We start from the raw sequence: 24,110 nt of genomic DNA, 5'->3' as shown, positions 1-24,110 counted from the left end.
TGTAAATGTTTATGTTATATTCTAAACCGAATGAGAGAGAATGAGACCATGGAGTAGCAGACTCACCTCTTGCACTGAATCCACTTCAGAGTAAAATCACTTCAGACCTGTGAATCAAGTTTTTGCTGTAGTTTCATTTCCACTCAGACACGTTATATAGACTGATCTGTCACACCTTTTTTGCGTCACAGAAGTAATTTCTGCCATATACATATATATTATGAAATCAAGCATACAAACCTGTCTTGTGTATTTTTAGTATAATTTAAAACTTGAGTACAGCTTTATTCTCATTATATATATATATATATATATATATATATATATATATATATATATATATATATATATATATATATATATATATATATATATGTGATATATAACTAAGTCATTTCAGGTGAGGAAAATGAGCCACGTGAGAGAGGATAGGATCACAAAAAGGATTTTATTGACAGCTCTGTCATCATGGCCTTTCAGAGGATCATACACAGCAAATGTGCCAGTATTAAATTAACACTGCATGGTGTTTATATGGGTCCACACCATTCAGGGTTACCTTTAACACTTTACAGTGTGCAGTGAGTGTTGTTTTTACAGTGTTAGTCTTTATTAACTCTTATAGTGTTCAATTTACAACCCAGAGTGTTAAGACAATGAGTCTCCACCTCTTCCCAGATTACAAGCCCATATGTGTGGCACACAGGTACAACATGGGTGGCCCATATCTGCCCATTTTAATGTCTCACTTAAACTCATTTGGACATTCAGCTGCTGTTTTATTTTAGCTCAGCTCCTGATAACTAAATGGCTGTGTTCATGTTCAAGTTCATTATTTCGAAAGATATGGCAAAAATGTATTTGTGGATCTGTTGTTCAGTACATTTGTCTTTCTATATGAGAATTCCCACATACCCCCCTCCATGCCACCCTATCAAAATCTCTTGTCATGCTATTGCCACCCCATGTAGACCTGCCTAGATCCACCACTGCCCACATACAATCTTCACCAGCAGGCCTACATTCAGACACCATCTACAAGGGTAACAGTAATGTGTCACTAAGACTGAATTCATCTTTCGTGTGATTATGGCCTATTTCAAATCATGACTCACATTATTCTTAAAACATGCACAAAACCATGTGATAGAGAGAATGTGGTTGGAGGCAAAACCAGAGTGAACTACCCTTTGAACACAGCTTTGGTACAGTTGGTGGGTGAGGAGCAACTGAAGCAGGAGGACAATATATTCATGTATCGTGTTGGTACGTCATTATACTCAGGCTGTACTGTCACTTCCCAGTCACTTTACATTTATATTTTCAATTTGCTGTATTTTTAAATATGCTTATTGTTCTTTATTATTTGATAATTTTATATATTATCTTGATTGTTAATTTTAACTGCATTCCTTTAACATACTTGTCATATCCTGTGTCTTGAAGCTGCCTTTAAATGGACATGCTTAACAAAGCAAAAAAAAAAAAACAAGCATACCTTCAAAATCTACCATGAAGCATTTACAGGAAGGAAAGATTATGATGTGAAATGATCTTTACAGTAAACTGCAGACTATGCATGCAGTGCTGGTTTATTTACTGATATTTCCATAATCCCATAAACCAGTGTTTCTTAAACTGGTCCTCGGGGACCCAGACAGTCCATGTTTCTGCTCTGTCCCAGTTCCCTGGGGGTTGGGAGGGAACAAAAATGTGAACCATTTGGGGCCCATAGGACTGGTTTGGGAAACATTGTGAAAATGACATTCTTCCTTGTGTCGTTTCTTTCTGAGACTGACTTCATTTTGAGAAATAGATTCCTAAAAGCATCGGAAACGCCCACTGATTGCTAAAATGACGATAAACCAGTTTGTCAAGGTTCATAAATACATCAGACTGAATTCCTAACGTTCATAAAATAGTGACAAACCTATATACAGTGACTAACAATTACAAATATAGCAAAATAATTGACTAGTTAGTCTGGAGTCACAGATTCTCAAAAGCAGCTGTATAGGTGTGATGTCAGAGTCAGGGCCCCTCCTACGCGGCCCAATGTGCTCTGTTCGGCCAGCAGGTGTGTAGGTGTGATAGTGTACAGTACGTCAGAGTCAGGGCCCCTCCTACGCGGCCCCATGTGCTCTGTTCGGCCAGCAGGTGTGTAGGTGTGATAGTGTACAGTACGTCAGAGTCAGGGCCCCTCCTACGCGGCCCCATGTGCTCTGTTCGGCCAGCAGGTGTGTAGGTGTGATAGTGTACAGTACGTCAGAGTCAGGGCCCCTCCTACGCAGCCCCATGTGCTCTGTTCGGCCAGCAGGTGTGTCGGTGTGATAGTGTACAGTACGTCAGAGTCAGGGCCCCTCCTACGCGGCCCCATGTGCTCTGTTCGGCCAGCAGGTGTGTAGGTGTGATAGTGTACAGTACGTCAGAGTCAGGGCCCCTCCTACGCGGCCCCATGTGCTCTGTTCGGCCAGCAGGTGTGTAGGTGTGATAGTGTACAGTACGTCAGAGTCAGGGCCCCTCCTACGCGGCCCCATGTGCTCTGTTGGGCCAGCAGGTGTGGCTTCCCATCACTTATAAATTTCTTATGTGAACTAATTCCGGGGTGTTAATCGGTTCTTTGCCTTTCATGCTAAGATAGTACTTAGGACACAACAGCCGTGGGGCATTCCTTTCAATGGGTAGTGATATTAGGATTCTTATGAACTGATTCAGACATCCCAACATTTATTAACTCAGTACAACTAACACGTTTTAACTGCATCTAGGGTTTTATACTGTTACCCTGTTCAACAGCATCACAGTCGATTTGAATAAATTTAAATTAAAGGCAGTATCACGTCATGCTATGCAAATATACATCCAGCACCACTGGTTTGCGAGGGGGGGGGGGGGGGTGGCCGGTTCCAGGAGCTGCACAGCAAAGGGAATCACAGCTCTCCTAACACCTTTCTGCATATATTACCCACCATCCAAGGACAGGTAACCAAAATGGCCTGTAAGCTGAATTTAATTAGAATGTGCAGGTTAATAGCAGCCCAACATACAAATTACATTTAAGTGGACTGAGCATGGGTGATGTTTAATTAATTAAAAACAATGAATTATACTCTTCTAAAATGAATTTAGTTTATATACATATGAAATGTAACTTACAATTCATATCTGTTCTTAGATAAATTATGTCATAATTGTTTAGTAAAATTAATTACATTGAACAATGCAATTTTTTAGTGTAGCAAGGTAGATGGATGGATAGAAATAAATATAAATTACAAATAAACTGTTAATTTTATGATATGTTTAAATAAGATCAAATAACTTAAAAATAGGTTTTATTTGATTAATTCAGGTTGTATTTAATACATAAAGCAAAGAAAATGTTATGCAGGACCAGAAGGTCATTGTTAAATTTCCTCATATTTAACATGTGATTCTTAAGGCTTCAATTTTAGTAGGTTATACTTATTAGTGCTGCAGCTAAACTTACTTAAAAAATGCTTGTGCAATAATTTTTTAGGATTTCTATTATAATTTTAAATTCCACACAGCATTTTTTCCAGCACACCCTTAAAATAACAGAGAAATACTGCACCAATGACTTTGGGCCAGGTTTTGTTGTATGGGGCAGCATGTGGATCAGTGGGCTGTGATCAGAAGGTTATTGGTTCATGCCCAACCTCAGCAGAAAAGTCGCATGTATAGGGGCCCTTGAGCAAAGCCTTTAACTCGCAGCTGGACAGGAAACTGCATCAGGCTCATGCTGGCAAAGACACTTACATTCTGCCTGCTGCCAAAAAGGGCCTTTAATTGGTATTGAGCATATTCCTTGTTAAGCTTGGTGTTTATCTTTCTCATAAAAATGTTCACCCAAAAATGTGAGTACATATATGTTGCCTTAATTAATCTGAGTAAATCATATAAGACTGTGAAAGTAAGTAGTTCGTTTAATGCATTTTATCTCCTAAAATTGGGTATACTTTACTCAAAAAAAAAAAAAAAAACATCAGTTTAAATTTACTCAAAAAACTGAGTGTGTCACGACAACCAGGACCGAGCGATCGGGATCCGGGTATGCAAGCCGCTAAGCGCTTTATTTGGATAAACCAAACAGAGGCACTGAAAGGGACAGGCAAGAGGCAAGGTGGAAAGACAGGCAGGGAGGTCGTAAGCCGGGGGGTCAGTCCTACAAGGAAGCTCAAGACAGGAACACACAAGGGTGCGGGAACAGGACGAGCAGGAGCAGGCTGGGAGGACGGGTCAGGTACCGGGAAGGGTCTGGAACGGGAGAGAGAGAGGGGTAAGGAGAAGACACTAGGTAAACAGGCAGGGTTGGGTATCAGGGAGAGACAATCGACAAGAAAGTGCTTGGTATGGCTTCTATACATCAGCGCAATACTTCGCAACGTGTAAGTGACGTCTGGCTGGTTTTAACTCTATACTCATCCTGCGCAATGAGCCGCAGCCGGTGGTGTCCGCCTGCGTGGGCGTGACAGAGTGCTAATTGTTACCTCATTTTATTTGAATAAATTCTATAGGTGTCATGCCCGGCTCGTCCGATCCTCGTGTGTGCCACGCCCCCTGATTATCCACATGTGTGCCACGCCCCCTGATTATCCACGTGGGCTTCCCTGATCTTACCCAGCTGTGTCTGATTATTTTCGCCCAGTCTCGTTTATTTGAGTCCATGTCTTGCCTTAGTTCTTGGTCTGTCATAGATGTTAGTGATATTAGATGTCTGTATCGTGCATCCGATGTTTCCTGCTCTCCGTTTCCCCGATTTCCCCGTACTTCGCCTGCTTGCCTGCCCATGCGCTCACCCGCTTTACCAGCGCAACCTGACAATAGGTTATTTTTCTCAGTGTATATTACTGATGGACAAAATGACACTTGATGAACCATTTGCCGTATTTGACCCCACTAGATGGTGATCTCTGTCCAGAAAAGGGCACAAAGAATGTCCCAAGGCGAACCAAGAAAATACTACTAGTACATTATACATACAGTGAATCTTCATTCTGCCAATACCAGAGGATGACAGGAATATACGACCTTGGGTATAAACTACCGCATTCCTAGAAGGGAGTGGGATAATGTTCTGGATGTTACAGTTAATTCACACCCAACATTAGTGGGGCTTCAATTGACTTAAAGAAGATAATAAATAATAATAATAATAATAATAATAATAATAATAATAATAATACTTTGTGAGCCACTCTGCTTGTTTATGAGAATATTTAAAACAAGGTTAAGGTTAAAACATTAATTAAAATGAAGCACAGGGAATGTGGATGTCCTGGCTGGTAGGCAGATGGGGGTGCAGGAAAATACCCCAAAGTTTCTTCACTTGATCTGAACGCCCCCACTGACCTGAAGTGTTATTGTAGTTCAGATCGGTTCTAGAAGATCATCTGATTACAATAGTCATCAGGTCCGATCGTTCACCAATTCAGTGTCATTTTTTCCATTGATTTTTTTTCGCTCACCGGGTCTTTTCGTTCACTCGTTCGTTCAGTGGTTCTTTGGTTCACCAGTTCATTCGGTTCACATTGTTAATTGAATCTTCCGGTTCACTGGGTCTTTCGGTTGTTCTCCGAGTCTATGGGCCCTACACTGACTATGTAGTGCAGTGACATCTATTGGCCAGAATAAGTATAGCCACGAGCCTGCCATAGCGTGTATATGCTTCTGTGCTAATTATAATGAGCTAAATTATCCATCCATCCATCCATTGTCCAAACCGCTTATCCTATTGGGTCGCGGGGGGTCCGGAGCCTATCCCGGAATCAATGGGCACGAGGCAGGGAACAACCCAGGATGGGGGGCCAGCCCATCGCAGGGCACACTCACACACCATTCACTCACACATGCACACCTACGGGCAATTCAGCAACTCCAATTAGCCTCAGCATGTTTTTGGACTGTGGGGGGAAACCGGAGTACCCGGAGGAAACCCCACGACGACACGGGGAGAACATGCAAACTCCACACACATGTGACCCAGGCGGAGACTCGAACCCGGGTCCCAGAGGTGTGAGGCGACAGTGCTAACCACTGCACCACCATGCCGCCCCCGAGCTAAATTATAATTATGATAAAAAACTGAAACGTTAAATGAATAAATGAACAAGGTGTAACTTTTAAACTTTTTATATATTTTACAAATCCATTAATAATACCTAAAAAGAAACTCACACTTCTTTGTACACATTCTCAAAGGATGAGTCTGATTGGTCAGCATCTGCATGCACAGTGTGTGATCAGTGGCGTGCTGCTCTCTGGTAGTAATAAAACCAATGTTTAAGAGAGCAATATGGCTGAGAGACAACGGAGTTGTCTTGGTTCCTGGCGGCTTTGGCTGTGCGGTCGGGGTGGTGGGGGTGTCGCAGCTGCCCCCCACATCAATTACTAGCGCATCCATGGACAAATTGTTACACTCGCAAACATGCATAAATATATACATATGTAGGTATACATCCACACCACACACATGCACATACACACATAACCAATAGTACACATACAAAGGTAGAGGCTACACACATGACTATTTTAATGATAATAAATTTGTATTATATTGTGCTTGAAGTTGCTATTGTTATTATTACTGTTGTTATCACAGTTGCAGCTGCATTTGTTATCAATGTTCTTGTTATTGTTGATACTGTTGATGTCGTCGCTTGTTGTTATTTTATTATTATTATCATTATTATTATTATTATTTTCATTTTGTTTTTCTTTGTTTTGTCTATTTCTTTTCTTTTTTGTGGGGCAGTGTGCTCCTTTTTTCTTTATTTACCCCCCCATACTTCTTCCCCCCACCCCTGTTCTCTGTCTCCTCTAACCTCTGCTTCTTGTCTTCGTTATATAAAAAAGGAAGAAAAAAAGAACGAATAGACAATTGAAAGAATCAAATCATTTCAGTGAACTGAATGAAATGAATCGAATCACTAAACAGATTCCGTTTGCACATCACTACAAGCAACACTTCCTGAACATAAAAGTGCAGCCTTTGTAAAAGTGTTGGTTTTTAAACTAATTGCAATCGTAAATCTGACTACAAAGAAACACATCTATAACCCATGAAGTGCACATAAATATCTGTCTATGCTTATACACTATTTACTATATATAACAGTACCATACTTTATGACTTTTATACATAATATCCCACAAGAAACATTAACTGATTAAATGGTTCTTTTTTATTAAAACTGCATATGGGGAATTGCACACTTTTGACTGGGGGTCCATGGGACCCCAAAGCATTTATGTTTTTAAAAAACACAAATCAAAGTAGAAAACAATTATGTGACATCATTAGGAACAAAATGATTGACAGTCATAACAAAACATATACCTCGGGGATGTGCAGGGACCCCTGTTGGTAGGGTTAGGGTTAACATCCCTATTTAAAATACAATGCCCTCTCTTCTATTATTGACAACTTTTCATTGAGACTTTTTGAAAGTATTGAAATTACACCTGTACATCACAAGTCTAAGTTAAACTATTTAACAAATATTATGGGTCATTCTCAAAAATGTAAGAATCTCTCAAAAAAATGTTATGGTGAAGTAGAGTGTTTCATTTTGTGTTGAGCAATAGGCATCACCTTAACCTTTTATCCATCCATCCATTTTCCAAACCGCTTATCCTACTGGGTTATGGGGGGTCCGCAGCCTATCCCGGAAGCAATGGGCACGAGGCAGGATGAGGGGCCAGCCCATCGCAGGGCACACTCACACACCATTCACTCACACATGCACACCTATGGGCAATTTAGCAACTCCAATTAGCCTCAGCATGTTTCTGGACTGTGGGGGGAAACCGGAGTACCCGGAGGAAACCCCACAACAACATGGGGAGAACATGCAAACTCCACACACATGTGACCCAGGTGAAGACTCGAACCCGGGTCCCAGAGGTGTGAGGCAAAAGTGCTAACCACTGCACCACCATGCTGCCCCCTCCTTAACCTTTTAGGTATATTAAATTTATGTTAATTGTTCTTCTGGTTTCATGATTTTTTTGCAATGTGTGTGTGTGTGTGTGTGTCAATGAGCAGTCTCCATAAAGATATGTTTACCTAACATGTGTGTGAGAGAGAGAGAGAGAGAGAGAGAGACAGAGAGATACATTTTTAACATAATACGTAATCAAAGATTACAATGAACTACATATAGATTATATCTAAAACTTAGATCCTCCAGGGATCCCAAACACAATCTTCCTCCAAGCCGCTAGGAACCATTCCGCAGTTGGGGGGCACCCAGGCTGTGTCATATCCATGGTCATGCCAGGTTTTTTGGAGGGGGTGTCCCTGCCGGTCGATCTTCTTTACTTTTCCTACTCGAACCCTCAGCTTGAGTACAGCTTTCCGCTCATAGAAGGGTAGATTTATTGGGTAAGCTCTGGCCTTCAGAAAGCTCCGACTGACATAGACTCCAGGTCCAAGCATGCCATCGCAGGACCGCTGAAATCCGTGCTTTATAATATTTAATGCGGCTGTCCGTGTGGTACCATGGTACATGATGTACCTCCTCCTATCTCTCCTAATGTCACGCTCCAAATGGGATTCAAAAAGTGAGCAGTATTCATCTCGAAATTTAAAAAATTTGGCCCAGTCCACCATACTTTTCTCTTAACCAATAAATATTGCTTTAATAACCAGATGTTCTCTGTACAAGAAAGAACAACTTGGTATCAATTTTATTACTGGACAGAAAACTAAATTTGACTACAGTCCATAATAATTCAAATATTAAGGTTATTTGTAATGGTCATTTATTATAAAAAATGTAAATCAAATGTTAAATTCTAAATCAAATGAGCGAGAATGAGACCATGGAGTAGCAGACTTACCTCTTGTACTGAATCCACTTAGAAGTAATATCACTTCCGACCAATGAATCAAGTTTTTGCTATAGTTTCAGTTTCATGTACACTAAAAGATAGCGACGTTATATCAACTGCTTTGTCACACCTTTTTTTTTGCATCACATAAAGAATTTCTTATCCTCACTTCTACAAATTAGACTAAAAATACACAAAACAGGTTTGCATGCTTGATTTCATGAAACAGAAGATAAAAAATGAATTCCTTTAATTAAAGGTGAGAATTGTTCTCAAAAGTTTCACTTACCATTCACAAATAAGCTAAAGGTAGGATTCATTTCTGTATACTTTCGCAATAAGTAAAGAAAATTTCTATAATATATACTGTGTGTGTGTGTATATATATATATATATATATATATATATATATATATATGTATTGTGTGGGAATCACTAAAATCAGGTCTTATTGGGTGTGGAGTTTCCCTTCCCATGGTTACAGGGATGGGCAGGAACATGAAGGTCACACAAAAACATTAAATTCCCTGTGAGAGGAAGGACAGACATGTAACTTAGTCATTTCAGGTGAGGAAAATGAGCCACATGAGACAGGATGGGATCAAGGCTGTTTTATTGGGGTTTCAATGATCACAAACATAGAATTGGATGTAACTTTGTGTGGCTACTTGTCAGATATGGAAGAACATTCTCAAGTTTGAATATAAGAATATTGTGCCTTATTGCAAAGATTTGCGTAAATACATTTATTGCCACAAAACCCTAGTATTCATGCACACAAACTCATTCCCGCAGTATCTTAATTACGGAGCCCTGGTAGTGTCTTAGACAGGGTGTTTTCATACTACATCAGACGCACAATTTAGTTTAATGTGCCCATGAAATACTACATCGAGTTCACAAAATCCCTACAATGTGCACACAGTTTACTTTCCCGCACTGTTCATGGCCCCTACAGGCTCCGCAGCATCGAGTTACCTGAACTGCTATTCTGTAAATGACTGATTAAATACAGAACCCAGCCTGGGATTTACAACATTTATCTTTCGGTCACAGGTACAGAGTCCTGACCCACTGAGTCACACAGGAGTTATTTCCAACCTTTTCTTTTTTATTATTATGAACATGTGATACATCATCAAAATACTATTCAGTTAATTCCCCTAGTGTCCCAAAATTGTGCTTAAGTCATTAAATATCATTCTATACATTACGTGTTAATTCACTTAACATTTTACAAAATATTCTAAAGTATTTACTCTGTGCAACTAGTTACAGTGTTTAATTATGTTAAATGTCTAATTATGCTTAGAAGTATTAAATCTCAATATGTGTGTCAAACAGGGGTGGATTTAAGGGGTGGCCACCCCACATAAAAAGAATAAAAATGAAATATGGATTATTTTACTTTCTAAGCATAAATATAAATCAGTCCCGGTGCAGTGCCTATAAATATAACTGAGCCCTGAGGGCCACCCAAAGAAAAATGTTTCTGCAGATGCCTCAGGTTAAACATTCTTTGTTTATTATTAGTTACATCTGTTGACTTTAGTCATGCCTTGCAATGGAAATGTCTCTATATCATTCCGGAATCTTATTTGTGTTTCTTGCTAAAATGGTGACTCTGCCATTAAATTTCTTTCACTTTCAGGTACAGCCAGGAAATGATCAGCTTCCTCCCAAATGCGGAAGCGGTCTGTGGCCCAGTGTAGGATATTTGGGTACATTATCCATTATCTATCTCCTGCCCCCAAATAATTTGGTCACAGCTCCAGGGCCGTGCAGAGACCTTTAGAGGGGCAGGTGCTCAGATTTAAAGAGGGGCGCATGGATGAAGATCTCAGAACATCAGCTACAGCGTAACCTGCTGAACCACAGCAACCAACATTCAAAAAGAAGATAAATCCTATAACAAACGGCATCATACTTTATCGTTACACCTTAGCAGAGTTTTATCACAGTCTCATTGTAATTATTATTTGAGCCCTTATTCTTAGAGTTGCAGATTACTGTCAGGCGGTTAGAGGACATGGTCAGCTGGTGCACCTGGACATTGCTGTTTATCAGTGTCTGCTAGGGCTGTCAGCAGACAGGAATTTATACCAGATAATGACTAGTGAGGGTTCAGGGCTGCTGAATAACTGCCCAGCTGAAACAGCCACACAAGCAATGTAACTGTGTGATAACAAATGATGTTCAATAGATGCATAACAGAGCAGACAGACGTACCGATCTGTAGATCCTGATCATATTTAAGGCAGAATCTCCTTTTCGCCATGTCCTGGAAAATGTCTGTTGTGGTTTATTGGAACATCTTTCTCAATCAGGTCTCCGCTGACTGAACCCCACTGTTTTCCAGCTGTTACGTCTCTTGTCTTCCTGCTCCTTTAAAAGGGGCGGCAGCTGAAACAAACATGACATCATCACTGGGAGAATATGCCAGTGCTGGGTGTCTCTCATAGCAGTGCTTTCGAAATGACCACCCTCCTTCATTCACTGGAAATGGCAGCACTGCTTAGCAGTGTCCAACATTATTGCACGTTTGGATGAAGCCTCATCATGCTTTATGCTGCATTTTAACAGATGAGCAGGATCAGTTGGGTATTGTAGGTTAGCTAGATTAGGGAATAACCCCAGTCTGGCTTTATTCTCAGTATCCTGAGCCTCTGTTCCCTGCACACTTTCTCTCAGTCTCCTCATTCACCGTATTATCATGGCACAGGCAGAGGAATAAGGTGATTATTTACAATGCAGCTCCAAGGCAATAAGTGTTTAATGTAATAAAGACAAAACATTAAGAAAAAAGCATAAAAATAAAGGACCACAAAGGGTCAGAACTAAACAGGGTTAAACACTAATTACAGAACCATATATGACCTACAGTACAAAGGAAAACCAGTAACAAAGGGAACAGAGTAACACACACATCTCACACACAAGAACATGAACAATGACCTGCTAAAGAAATGAATAATGGCAGGAACTTAAATACACTGATAACAAGGAGTATGAAAAGGCAGGTGTGAATCATCAGCAACAACCATTCAACAAGGGCAGAGGACAACAACATACAGGAGAAGCAACTAACACTAATGAACAGAGAACTAAGGAACGAAAGACCTGAAACTAAGGAAACAGGGAAACACTACAGTAGGAAAATAAACAAGAAAACAAAGTATAACGTAAAACCAGAACAGCAGACAAGTAAGGCAAACCTGGAATAGGAAACTCAAAAGGACACGTAGAACATCGTGGAATAGAAACTCAAATATGAAGAAAGAGATACGGCTAATCATTAGCCAGCCTTGAACCCAGGAACAGGGAAAATGCTGCCCTTCAGACACACACTCAGCTTGTAGAGCCATGTGGCAAACTATGCTTGTTACAGATGCAGCCACCTCAATTTTCCCCTCCCAGCCGGCTGCCTGCCATAAGCCAGCCAAAGGGACTGACCCCCCTTTTTCTGGGGGTGTGCCTAAATTCTCATCTAAACCCACCCATTTATTCACTTGCAGGGTGTTACCATGAGATGGCACTTTCTTTACAAAAACACATTTTAGTTGTGGTCACAAGTTTACACACACAAGTACAACAGGTATCAACCAGAATCTTTTGGTAGCCATTAGCAAGCCTCTGGCATAATTCTGGCTGAATATTTGACCACTCTTCTTTGCAGAATTTCTAGTTAAATTAAACTAGCTGGGTTCCTGGCACGGACCCGGCTTTTAAGCATGACCCACAAATTTTCAATAGGGTTGAGATCGGGGGTATTTCACAAAGCAGGATTTCTTGCTTAGCCAAATAACTTGCTAAACTGAAGACACAGCCGAAGATTACAACACCAGAGACAAACGGCTAGGTACTTGGCTAGCGCTCATGCCGGTACATTATAATCCAGCGCTATGATATTATACAGTACATACAAAAACCCCTCGGAAGTGCAAAGCATGTGCTTTCTATCTCTGCCTTCAAGCAGACAGGAAGCTTGGCATCTGGATCAGGAGTGATAATTTGTCGTTTTAATATTCAGTTATTGTTTTGTATTATTCCTGTAATATAATGTAATTGCACATTTTATTCATCAACGTTTAATCCGTTGCATGTTATAAACTGTAAAAAGGCTAGTATTGTGTCTTTTCTTACAGTTTTTTTTCAATTGCTAAGGGAAGTATGTAGGGTAATATCTCTTCACATACATGATCCATCCTTGGCATTGCTCTGGAGAAATATCTTGGCATCCAGCATTCATTGTTTGATCTTGTGTCAATTGACATTATTTGTTTATATTATGTGGTTTTTACAATCTATTTTAGAAAGGGTCTTGATAGTAATTTAGCAAAATTACATATTTCAGTTTTGACTTTTATTGGCAATTTTAGGGTCAGTATGTACTTATGTGCAAAATGGCCTCTGAAAATGTTATGTTGTGAGTGAGACAGGAATCCATGACTTTTGAAGCATTTAGTCATTGATTGGGTTTTGTATGAAAGCAAAGCGAAATGCTTAACAGTTTAGCCCACAAAAGCTAATGTTGTGGTGACTGTATGAAAAGTTTTGAGAAAGCAACTTCAGTATTGCAGTATCTTTTAACAAAAAAATAGAATAATCACAATCTAAATGATCTCAGATTATTGGTGCTGAATAAAAGCATTTGTAGCAATTTTGGATAAATGTTTTTTAGATAGGTGAAATATTTTACAGTTTTTCTGAATTGTTGAAATATTAAAAATCATTTTGGGAATTGCCAATTACGAAACATCATTTATTGAATAAGTCACTTTAAACCATACTCATCTAGTTAGACACAACTTGCAGATCTCAGTCATCCTTTTTGCAAAACTCTAAACACAATGTCATTCATCAAAACACATTTTGCGCTTTGGTGAACTTTTTGATTTTGATACAATATATAAAACACAGGCCGCAGAGGTTAAGCGCAGCCAGCACACAGTAGTCATTTAAACACAATGACTCACAACTGTTCACACACATTTCTAAACATTTGAAGAAGCCAAAGAGTGACTAGAACATAGAATATGTGCCATAGGTGACAAGGAGCTGAATTTCGACGTCAAGGTACAAATGGGTCACACAGAGGATTCTTTCTTTCCGTGAATCTGGCTTGGCAGTTGCACAACATTTTACTGTAATATGCCTCTCATATTGTCATAACTCTACACACAAATCAAAACACACACAATGGGCAAAACCCTTCAATTCTCTTGCAAAATGAAACTTTACATTCGAAACAATGTAATTTCTTCTTAAAATGGTATTTTGATTTCAAATGACACAAACAAACCATCATATGACATTTATAAGAACCAGTTGATCACCGATGTGCTTAATGTAAAACACTATGATCACTTCTTCTCCATTCATCATAGTGACTTACTGTAAGCCTTCTCTTGTTCAGTGTTACACTTACTACAGACAGTACACAGGCCTACATAAGTGCATAGTAAAATATTTCAGAATATTGTTTTTATACAAAACACACAAATACACGGTATCAAAATTATTTTACTGTATTTTTCCCAAAAAAACTATGTACACAGTGTTCATCCCAACCAACAGGAAGTTGCACATACCGTGGTCTACATATACAAACAACAGAAGGATTTACTGAACACAGTTACAGTAAAAAAAAACGACTATGTTGCATCCTCTCTTCTGTTTCGGTCTGGCCACTGCACCTCATCCACGTCACAAGCAGTGTTTGCCCTGGCCAAGCAGCGGGGGAAATATCGCCTAGCATGGCGAATCCAGCCATGAAAAGCATCACCTGCCATATCTCCACATGCATCTTCCATAGCTTGGAGAAGGGGTATACGTGTGTGTGGATTTCGGTCAGTAGGATTGAGGAATGGAGAATATGGAGGGAGATAAACAACCAAAAAACGTGGGTGGGCAGTGAACCAGTTACGAACCAGAGCAGCCTGGTGGAAACTTACGTTGTTCCAAATGACAACATACCTGAGCTGCTCTGGGCCATCTATCTGATCTGCTGGAATGAGTGTGTTGTGTAGGATTTCCAGTAATGTGATCAGATGGGCAGTGTTGTAGGGGCAAAGGGTAGCATGGTGATGGATGACACCATGGTTGGTAATTGCTGCACACATTATGATGTTCCCACCACGCTGGCCAATGACATTCCTTCCCCGCCTTCGTCTTTTTGTGAGGTTGAATCCAACCTCATCAACGAAGATGAACTGGTGCTCCACTGCAGGCACCTCTAGCTCAAGGACTCTCTGAAACACACATGATACGTAATGCAGACTTGGAGTGGTCACTATTGTGAAGCACAATCAGGGTATGATTACTGTACAGTACTGAAATATGTACACTGTAATTTATACAGTGTTTAGAGTATGCATCGATTGTGGGATTGCATGGGACTTACTTGCACATAGTTATATCGCAATTCTTTGACTCCTTCTGAATTGCGTTCAAATGACACCCTGTAGAGCTGCTTCATCCTCAGATGATTTCTGTGTAAGAGACGGCCCAGTGTTGATGAGCTTACCCTGTCAATATTTTGAAATATGTTGTTGTTTTCTATTATTTTTTCTTTGTATTTGCTGTAATGTTATGGCCTTATTTTCTAGAGCCATATTTATGATTTCCTCCTGTTCAGGAGACAGAAGACGTTCCCAAACCACCTCATGTTGGTAACCTTTCAGTTCTGCAATACAAATAGTATACTGTAAAATACTGCAAATAGGCCTACTGTGTAGGATTATCCATCCATCCATCCATTTTCCAAACCGCTTATCCTACTGGGTCACGGGGGGTCTGGAGCCTATCCCGGAATCAATGGGCACGAGGCAGGGAACAACCCAGGATGGGGGGCCAGCCAATCGCAGTACTTGAAACATACTTCACAGTATTTTCACAGTCCACAGGCAATACTGTACTACAGTAATGTACTCATTGAGTACAGTGAGATATCTTTCCTATTCTCATTTCGGGAAGGTTCGGATGATGGATGCTACAGTGTACCTGCTCAAATTTGCCTGTACTCTTTGCCCAGCCTCCCTCATTGTTAGACCACATGGTCAACCAAAGTGGCTTTGAGCTCATCAGAGATTATGCTCCTTGGCCTTCCTCGTCCTCCCTGTCCTCCTCCTCTTACTCTCACTCCTCTGGCTTCCAACGTTGGCATCCATTGCTCCTACACAGAAGAGCTCACCTGTTGCCCTTTTATAAAGCTCTGATTTCTAAATTGCAATTATGTGTGACAGGTGTTTACCCATGTGATGGGTTAGTATGCAAAGTAGAGCAACTGACTTTACAATTTTGAATGACTTCCTTGTGAAAACAAGAGATTCTCTTCATGAAAATTGTGCCAAATGCAGAGAATTGTGTGTAGTGTTTTGAAAAAAGTGTGTTTTAAAACTGCCATTTGAGTGTAAAGCAGGAATTGTGCTTGTAGTTTAGCAGAATTGGTTCAGGGGGTTGGAGCAGCAGTTACATGTTGTTGTCATTGTGTCTCAAGTACAAGTAATTGTGCGTCAACAACTAAAAAAAACCTGCAACTGACCGGCTTGATGCATGATCTGAAAGCCGTGTTTGCTTTTCAGCAAAGATAATACAGTTTTAAGAAGATTGATTGATTTTGCAAGACGAGTTTAAGGTTTTGTGAGTTTAGCTTGACTTTTAAGGTTTATCCTTAGTGGTTTGATTAAAGGAGAGGAGATTTTAGAAAATGTGTTTTAGCAATTCAGAAAAACTGTAAAATGTTAAGGCATGTCAGACTACTTTGAAAGTGGGTGAGAGGCCTCAGACTCCAAAGGGTTACAGTAAATACTTATCATGCTGTTTCTTTTATGTTCCTCTTTTTGAGTCTGGTACTATGACAAAAAATTCCCAATCTATCTATCCAGTGCTACTTCATCATTACATCCTCTTTGTGCAATGTAGTGATGTAAAGTGCTGTCAACAAAACAGCATGATACTACCACCACCCTGCTTGACCATTGGTTCAGTGTTCTTAGGTTAAGAAAGAAACCTCACCTTGATCCCCTGCAAACATATCTCTTTTCATTGTGGCCAAGCAGAGAAGTTAATGACACATTCACACGTCATTGTGACTGCCCCCAACTCCACCCCCTGAATATGCAGCCATCAGCACCCTTTCAGACTGTTAGCCAGACAGAACACACTAAGGAATGTGTCTGTTCTATTCAAGCACAGTACAGAACCATATGTTTTTTTATTTTTCATTTTCCACTCTGTCTACCTTTATTCTCCACAATCAATCTTATTACTTTGTTTAGGCCTGTAATTAGTCTGTTACACACATCTTGGGTCACTCTCCTCTCCCAACATAACTCTTGCTTGGACACGCTGCTGCTTTGTATCTGGCTTGGCCTCCTTGTGGATGAAGTATTTCATCATGTGCCAAACAAGCTCAATGGGCTTCAAATATATTTAATTGTCATATACCACACTGTCCCTCATTGCTTGACAATATCAATCTTCTTACTTTGGTTAGGCCTGTAATTATTGTATTGCACACATCGTGGGTCTCATCTCCAAAAGGGGAAGTAAAATACAAAATCCTAATTTCATCAATAAAATGACTGAAAACACATTTTGATAGATTTAGGCCATCTTTGCCTCACAACAGAAACAATTTCTTAAATTTCAAAGGCCATTTATTGCAGTGTAGTCAGTTTATTAACGAAACTGGATTTTTCTCTAAATATAAGAAAATTATACTTGCTTAGAATTTCATTTTTTGCAGTAGAGTTACAATACCTGATTTCAGGTATCTTACCTGATTTCATGATTTCAGGTAAGTCACTTCAGCTTTCATAATCACTGCTCCCCCTGGTGGATGGATAAATCATTGCAAGTACTTTACACACGAAGAGGCAAGGGGCGGATCATGCCGGCCCATTTGTTCATTACATCATCGTGGGGGATCTCATTATAATCAAGGTCCCACCCAGAACCCAGCAGGGGCCAGCCAAGGATCAGCCAAGGACCAGCCAAGGCCCCATCATGAAAACTGGGGAAAATTCAAGTGGCTACATCTGTACACCCACATGGTCCTATCTGTCAACATATCTGTCATATCAGCAGAACGGAACACAACCACGTGGATCTGTCTATCAACACCACATCTGATCAATCAGAATAAAGAAACATGCCCCCTCCAGGGAGCAGTGAGTGAGGAGACAGAACCTGTAGTAAGAAAGGCAGACGCTGAGCCACAGCCCACAGAAAGTGTGCAGGGAGCAGTGAGTGAGGAGACAGAACCTGTAGTAAAAAAGGCAGATGCTGAGCCACAGCCCACAGAAAGTGTGCAGGGAGCAGTGAGTGAGGAGACAGAGCCTGTAGTAAGAAAGGCAGACGCTGAGCCACAGCCCACAGAAAGTGTGCAGGGAGCAGTGAGTGAGGAGACAGAGCCTGTATTAAGAAAGGCAGACGCTGAGCCACAGCCCACAGAAAGTGTGCAGGGAGCAGTGAGTGAGGAGACAGAGCCTGTAGTAAGAAAGGCAGACGCTGAGCCACAGCCCACAGAAAGTGTGCAGGGAGCAGTGAGTGAGGAGACAGAACCTGTAGTAAAAAAGGCAGATGCTGAGCCACAGCCCACAGAAAGTGTGCAGGGAGCAGTGAGTGAGGAGACAGAACCTGTAGTAAGAAAGGCAGACGCTGAACCACAGCCCACAGAAAGTGTGCAGGGAGCAGTGAGTGAGGAGACAGAGCCTGTAGTAAGAAAGGCAGATGCTGAACCACAGCCCACAGAAAGTGTGCAGGGAGCAGTGAGTGAGGAGACAGAACCTGTAGTAAGAAAGGCAGACGCTGAGCCACAGCCCACAGAAAGTGTGCAGGGAGCAGTGAGTGAGGAGACAGAACCTGTAGTAAAAAAGGCAGATGCTGAGCCACAGCCCACAGAAAGTGTGCAGGGAGCAGTGAGTGAGGAGACAGAACCTGTAGTAAGAAAGGCAGACGCTGAACCACAGCCCACAGAAAGTGTGCAGGGAGCAGAGAGTGAGGAGACAGAGCCTGTAGTAAGAAAGGCAGACGCTGAACCACAGCCCACAGAAAGTGTGCAGGGAGCAGAGAGTGAGGAGACAGAGCCTGTAGTAAAAAAGGCAGACGCTGAGCCACAGCCCACAGAAAGTGTGCAGGGAGCAGTGAGTGAGGAGACAGAGCCTGTAGTAAGAAAGGCAGACGCTGAGCCACAGCCCACAGAAAGTGTGCAGGGAGCAGTGAGTGAGGAGACAGAGCCTGTAGTAAGAAAGGCAGACGCTGAGCCACAGCCCACAGAAAGTGTGCAGGGAGCAGTGAGTGAGGAGACAGAGCCTGTGGTAAGAAAGGCAGACGCTGAGCCACAGCCCACAGAAAGTGTGCAGGGAGCAGTGAGTGAGGAGACAGAGCCTGTAGTAAGAAAGGCAGACGCTGAACCACAGCCCACAGAAAGTGTGCAGGGAATAGAACCTCAGGATACTGAGAATAAAGCCAGACAGAAGCTAGTCCCTAATCTAGCTAACCTATAATAGCATGATTAGGCTTCATCCAAACGTGCAATAATATTGGACACTGCCAAGCAGTGCTGCCATTTCCAGTGAATGAAGGAGGGTGGTCATTTCGAAAGCACTGCTATGAGAGACACCCAGCACTGGCATATTCTCCCAGTGCTGATGTCATGTTTGTTTCAGCTGCCGCCCCTTTTAAAGGAGCAGGAAGACAAGAGACGTAACAGCTGGAAAACAGTGGGGTTCAGTCAGCAGAGACCTGATTGAGAAAGATGTTCCAATGAACCACAACAGACATTTTCCAGGACATTTTCCAAATCAGTACATCTGTCTGCTCAGTTTTGCATCTATTGAACATCATTTGTTAACACACAGTTACATTGCTTGAGTTGCTGTTTTGGCTGAGTAGTTATTCAGCAGCACTATATACTTAGTAGTAATACGTTTAAAATATAAGTAATAATTAAAACATATTATTTTGTTTCGCATTTGTTTCATTAAGTAGTATACGCAGTACAGATTCATAAGTTAACAGCCTTAGGCATTGACAGCCTTCCCTAACTTATCTGGGACTGCTCTGTGTACAGCAGGGCTCTCTGGTATAAATTCCTGTCTGCCGACAGCCCTAGCAGACACTGATAAACAGTAATGTCCAGGTGCACTAGCTGACCATGTCCTCTAACCGCCTGACAGTAATCTGCAACTCTGAGAATAAGGGCTCACATAATAATTACAATGAGACTTTGATAAAACTCTGCTAAGGTGTAACGATAAAGTATGATGCGGTTTGTTATAGGATTTATCTTCTATTTGAATGTCGGTTGCTGTGGTTCAGCAGGTTACGCTGTAGCTGATGTTCTGAGATCTTCGTCCATGCGCCCCTCTTTAAATCTGAGCACCTGCCCCTCTAAAGGTCTCTGCACAGCCCTGGAGCTGTGACCGAATTATTTGGGGGCAGGAGATGGATAATGGATAATGTACCCAAATATCCCACACCGGGTCACAGACCGCTTCCGCATTTGGGAGGAAGCTGATCATTTCCTGTCTGTAAATGAAAGTGAAATAGACTTAAAGTCAGAATCGCCATTTCAGCAAGAAACACGAATAAGATTCCGGAGGATATAAAGATATTTGTTTTGCAAGGTAAGATTATAGTCAACAGATGTAACTGAAACAATGAGAAGGTTTAACTTTCCCCATACAGGGACCAAGAAATGTGTATATTATATCCATTCTATATTAAAGACCGCGACCCAATAGGATAAGCGGTTTGGAAAATGGATGGATGGATATATTAAAGATTATGAGTTATTTTGTCATTTTAGTGATTGTCAAGAATCTGTTCTTTGTAGGTTGCATTGTGACTTTGAAGGTGACATTGTTGCACTGTTGCCTCACACAAATAGGGCAGAGGGTCTGGATCAAACCATAGTTAAGATCCTCTGAAAGGCCATGATGACAGAGCTGTTGATAAATACTTTTTGTGATCATTGAGACCCCAGTAAAACAGCCTTGATCCCATCCTCTCTCATGTGGCGCATTTTCCTCACCTGAAATGACTAAGTTACATGTCTGTCCTTCCTCTCACTGGGAATTTTATGTTTTTGTGTGACCTTCATGTTCCTGCCCATCCCTGTAACCATGGGAAGGGAAACTCCACACCCAATAAAACCTGATTTTAGTGATTCTCATAATGTACAATTCTTTCTGTGACGGAAAAAGGTGTGGCAAAGCCATCTATATAACGTGTCTGTCTTTCAGTTTAGGTGAAACTGAAACTACAGCAAAAACTTGAGTCACTGGTCTGAAGTGATTTTACTCTGAAGTGGATTTTCAGTACAAGAGGTAAGTCTGATACTCCATGGTCTAATTCTCTCTCATTCAGTTTAGAATATAACATAAAATGAACATTTTTAGAATAAAACATGATTAAAATTAAACTTAATATCTGTATTAACATGGACTATAGTCAAATTTAGTTTTCTGTCCAGTAATAAAACTGACACCAAATTGTTCTTGCTTGTACAGAAAACATCTGTTTATTAAAGCAAGTTTACTGGTTTGCAGAGAAAAGTATGGCAAGCTTGGCCGATTTTTTAGAATTTGTAGACGACTTCTGCACGTCTTTTGAATGCTATCTGGAGCATGACGACACACGGAGAGGTAGTAGGACATACATCATGTACCATGGTACTACATTAAGAGCTGCATTAGATATTGAACAGAACGGATTTCAGCGGTCCTGCGATGGCATGCTTGGACCTGGAGTCTATGTCAGTCGGAGCTTTCTGAAGGCCAGAGCTTACCCAAGAAATGTACCCTTCTATGAGCGGAAAGCTGTACTCAAGCTGAGGGTTCGAGTAGGAAAAGTAAAGAAGATCGACCGGCAGGGACACCCCCTCCAAAAAACATGGCATGATCATGGATATGACACAGCCTGGGTGCCCCCCAACTGCGGAATGGTTCCTAGCGGCTTGGAGGAAGATTGTGTTTGGGATCCCAGCAGGATCGAAGTTTTAGGTATAATCCTGGGTGCAGAGCCTGTCCCAGCCATTATGGGTACCAAGGGAAAAACCACTCAGGATGGGGCACCAATCCACTGCAGGGAGCAGTCACACACCAGTCACTCACACTCCATTCACTCACACACCATACACTCACACACCAGTCACTCACACACCATTCACTCACACACTATTCATTCACACATGCACATCTATGGGCAATTTGGTAACTTCAATAAATCTCGGCATGTTTTTGGTCTGTGGGAGGAAACGAGAGTATCCAGAGGAAACCCCCACCTCAACCAAGAGGGAACATGCAAACTTCACATACTTGGAACACAGGCAGAGACCCAGGCAGAGACCCAGGCCCCAGAGGTGTGAGGTGACAGTGCTACCCACTGCACCACTGTGTGAAATATGCTACATAACTTCATAATGGAATGTTATATAACCATCAAATTTTATGTTTATGTCCTATTATAGAAGATAAGATTGTAAAATCGTTTGTCAGCAGTGAAATCTAACACTCTCAACCAAAAAGCCTAAGAGTGGCTGCTCTGTCCTGAAATCGTACAGCTGTAGTGTTCAAGCGCATTATGTATTTAATAAAACATTAAATGAGTAAATGTAGTTTATTGGTGATTTCATGTTCATCAGAGGTTCCGCTTTTTAAGAACTGTATAAAGTAATCTTATTTTTTATACAATTTAACTGATGTGAAACTATTTCTAAACATATGTTTTCAGGATTGCAAACTCACACATCTGGCGTGACGCTTTCTGACTCACGCACTGTAACAAAATGCTGTAAACATGCTAAAAGCACTTGGCTGTTGGCACCATGTGGCTCAACAGCTTAAGTGTTTATGCTTGTGATCAGAAGGTCACTGGTTCATGCCCAACCTTGGCAGAATGGCCACATAAATGGGCCCTTAAAAAAGCTCTTAACTCCCAACTGGGTAGTAAACTGTATCAGGTGATACTGGCAAAGACACTTGTACTGTACCTAATTCTACTTTGCATCAGAGGCTAAAGAGGACCCTTTAAATACATCGGTATGTTATTTGCTAAACTTGGGTTTACTTTGTAAAAAAATACAATTTACCCAATCAAATGACTGCAAAAATGTTGCCTGAATTAATTTGAGTAAATTTTATAGGATGGTTCTGTTAAAGTGGGTAGACTTTAGCTTAATTTATTTTAAAATATTTCCTAGAATTCAACCCCACCATCAGGTTTTAAGTAATCTGCCCACGTCACTTATGGGAAGTGAGGCAATAATCAAAGTGATGATCTTGCCAAAAATTTACTACATGTTCTCAATGGTTCCGAGTCAACCTCCGCTGACTTGGTTCAAATCACTGGACTCCTTAATTTCAAAATATTTATGGAAATCCAAACCACCAGGAATAAGTTTAAAAACATTACAGAAACCCAAAAACTGAGGTTACAACTGAGGTTATGTGGTTGGTGTCTCTGGGTGCCTGGCCTGTGGGGGACGGTGTGGGGGGTGGAGGGTTCTGCCACCCCCCTGGGTGAGCGGTGCGCTGGGGTGGTGTCGGGTCCGCTGGGTTTCGCCTGCGCTGCTACGCTGAGTGGGTGGGTTTGGGGCGGAGACTTTGTCGGCTGGGGCCGCTGCTCCAGCTCCTGGGCGGGTGGTTACTCGCATGTGGGGGGGCTGGCCTGCCCGGGCCCGTCGCCTGGTGGGGGCGGGTTGGCGTCTGCCGTTGGTGTTCTTGGCACTGAGAATTTTACAGTTCATCTACTGTGATCCACTTCATAATTATGTAATACCACAGTGAAAAAAATAATCTCTAGGATGTACTCAAATTAATTAAGATATTTTGCATGCACTTATTTTGGGTGAATGTATCTATTTATGAGTAAAATTATCCCAAGTTTAGCAAATTATTTGCCCAGTGCCAATTAAAGGGCTCTATTCAGCATCTGATACAAAGTGGTACCAGGCATGATGCAGGTGTCTTTGCAAATATCAGGTATGACAATTTTATTCCTACTCCTAGTATTTTTGTCATTGAATCTAATGTATGTTACCAATGTTATTGTACTTTTTATGTGTCCAACTACTGGCTAAATACTACTGGCTAAAAGGTATATAGATATGTGTACATACAGTAGTATGTATGTTGCACAAAGACCAAGTATTGTACTTGGCTATGGGTTATACAGAAAAGAATTATTGCACATCCAGAGAAAAGGGGAAGGAGGAGAAAGGGAGAGAAAAACAGATACAGAGA

The 24,110-nt window shown here is 41.2% G+C and overlaps 1 protein-coding gene and 1 long non-coding RNA gene across 2 annotated transcripts in view; both read left to right on the top strand.

Annotated features, from left to right (window-relative positions):
* LOC125721930 (protein NLRC5-like) overlaps window positions 1-24,110 on the top strand; it is a gene marked incomplete at its 3' end in the record, with an annotated part of 510,329 nt that overhangs the window by 268,190 nt on the left and 218,029 nt on the right. The window lies entirely within an intron of this gene.
* On the top strand, window positions 20,392-22,479 carry LOC125721964 (uncharacterized). The gene is made up of 3 exons (XR_007386011.1): window positions 20,392-20,492; window positions 21,111-21,194; window positions 21,378-22,479. It is a non-coding gene; the product is annotated as an uncharacterized LOC125721964 (long non-coding RNA).

This window comes from Brienomyrus brachyistius, unplaced genomic scaffold, assembly GCF_023856365.1.
Source record: "Brienomyrus brachyistius isolate T26 unplaced genomic scaffold, BBRACH_0.4 scaffold36, whole genome shotgun sequence".
Classification (NCBI taxonomy): domain Eukaryota; kingdom Metazoa; phylum Chordata; class Actinopteri; order Osteoglossiformes; family Mormyridae; genus Brienomyrus; species Brienomyrus brachyistius.
This window is presented reverse-complemented; position numbering and strand designations above follow the sequence as displayed.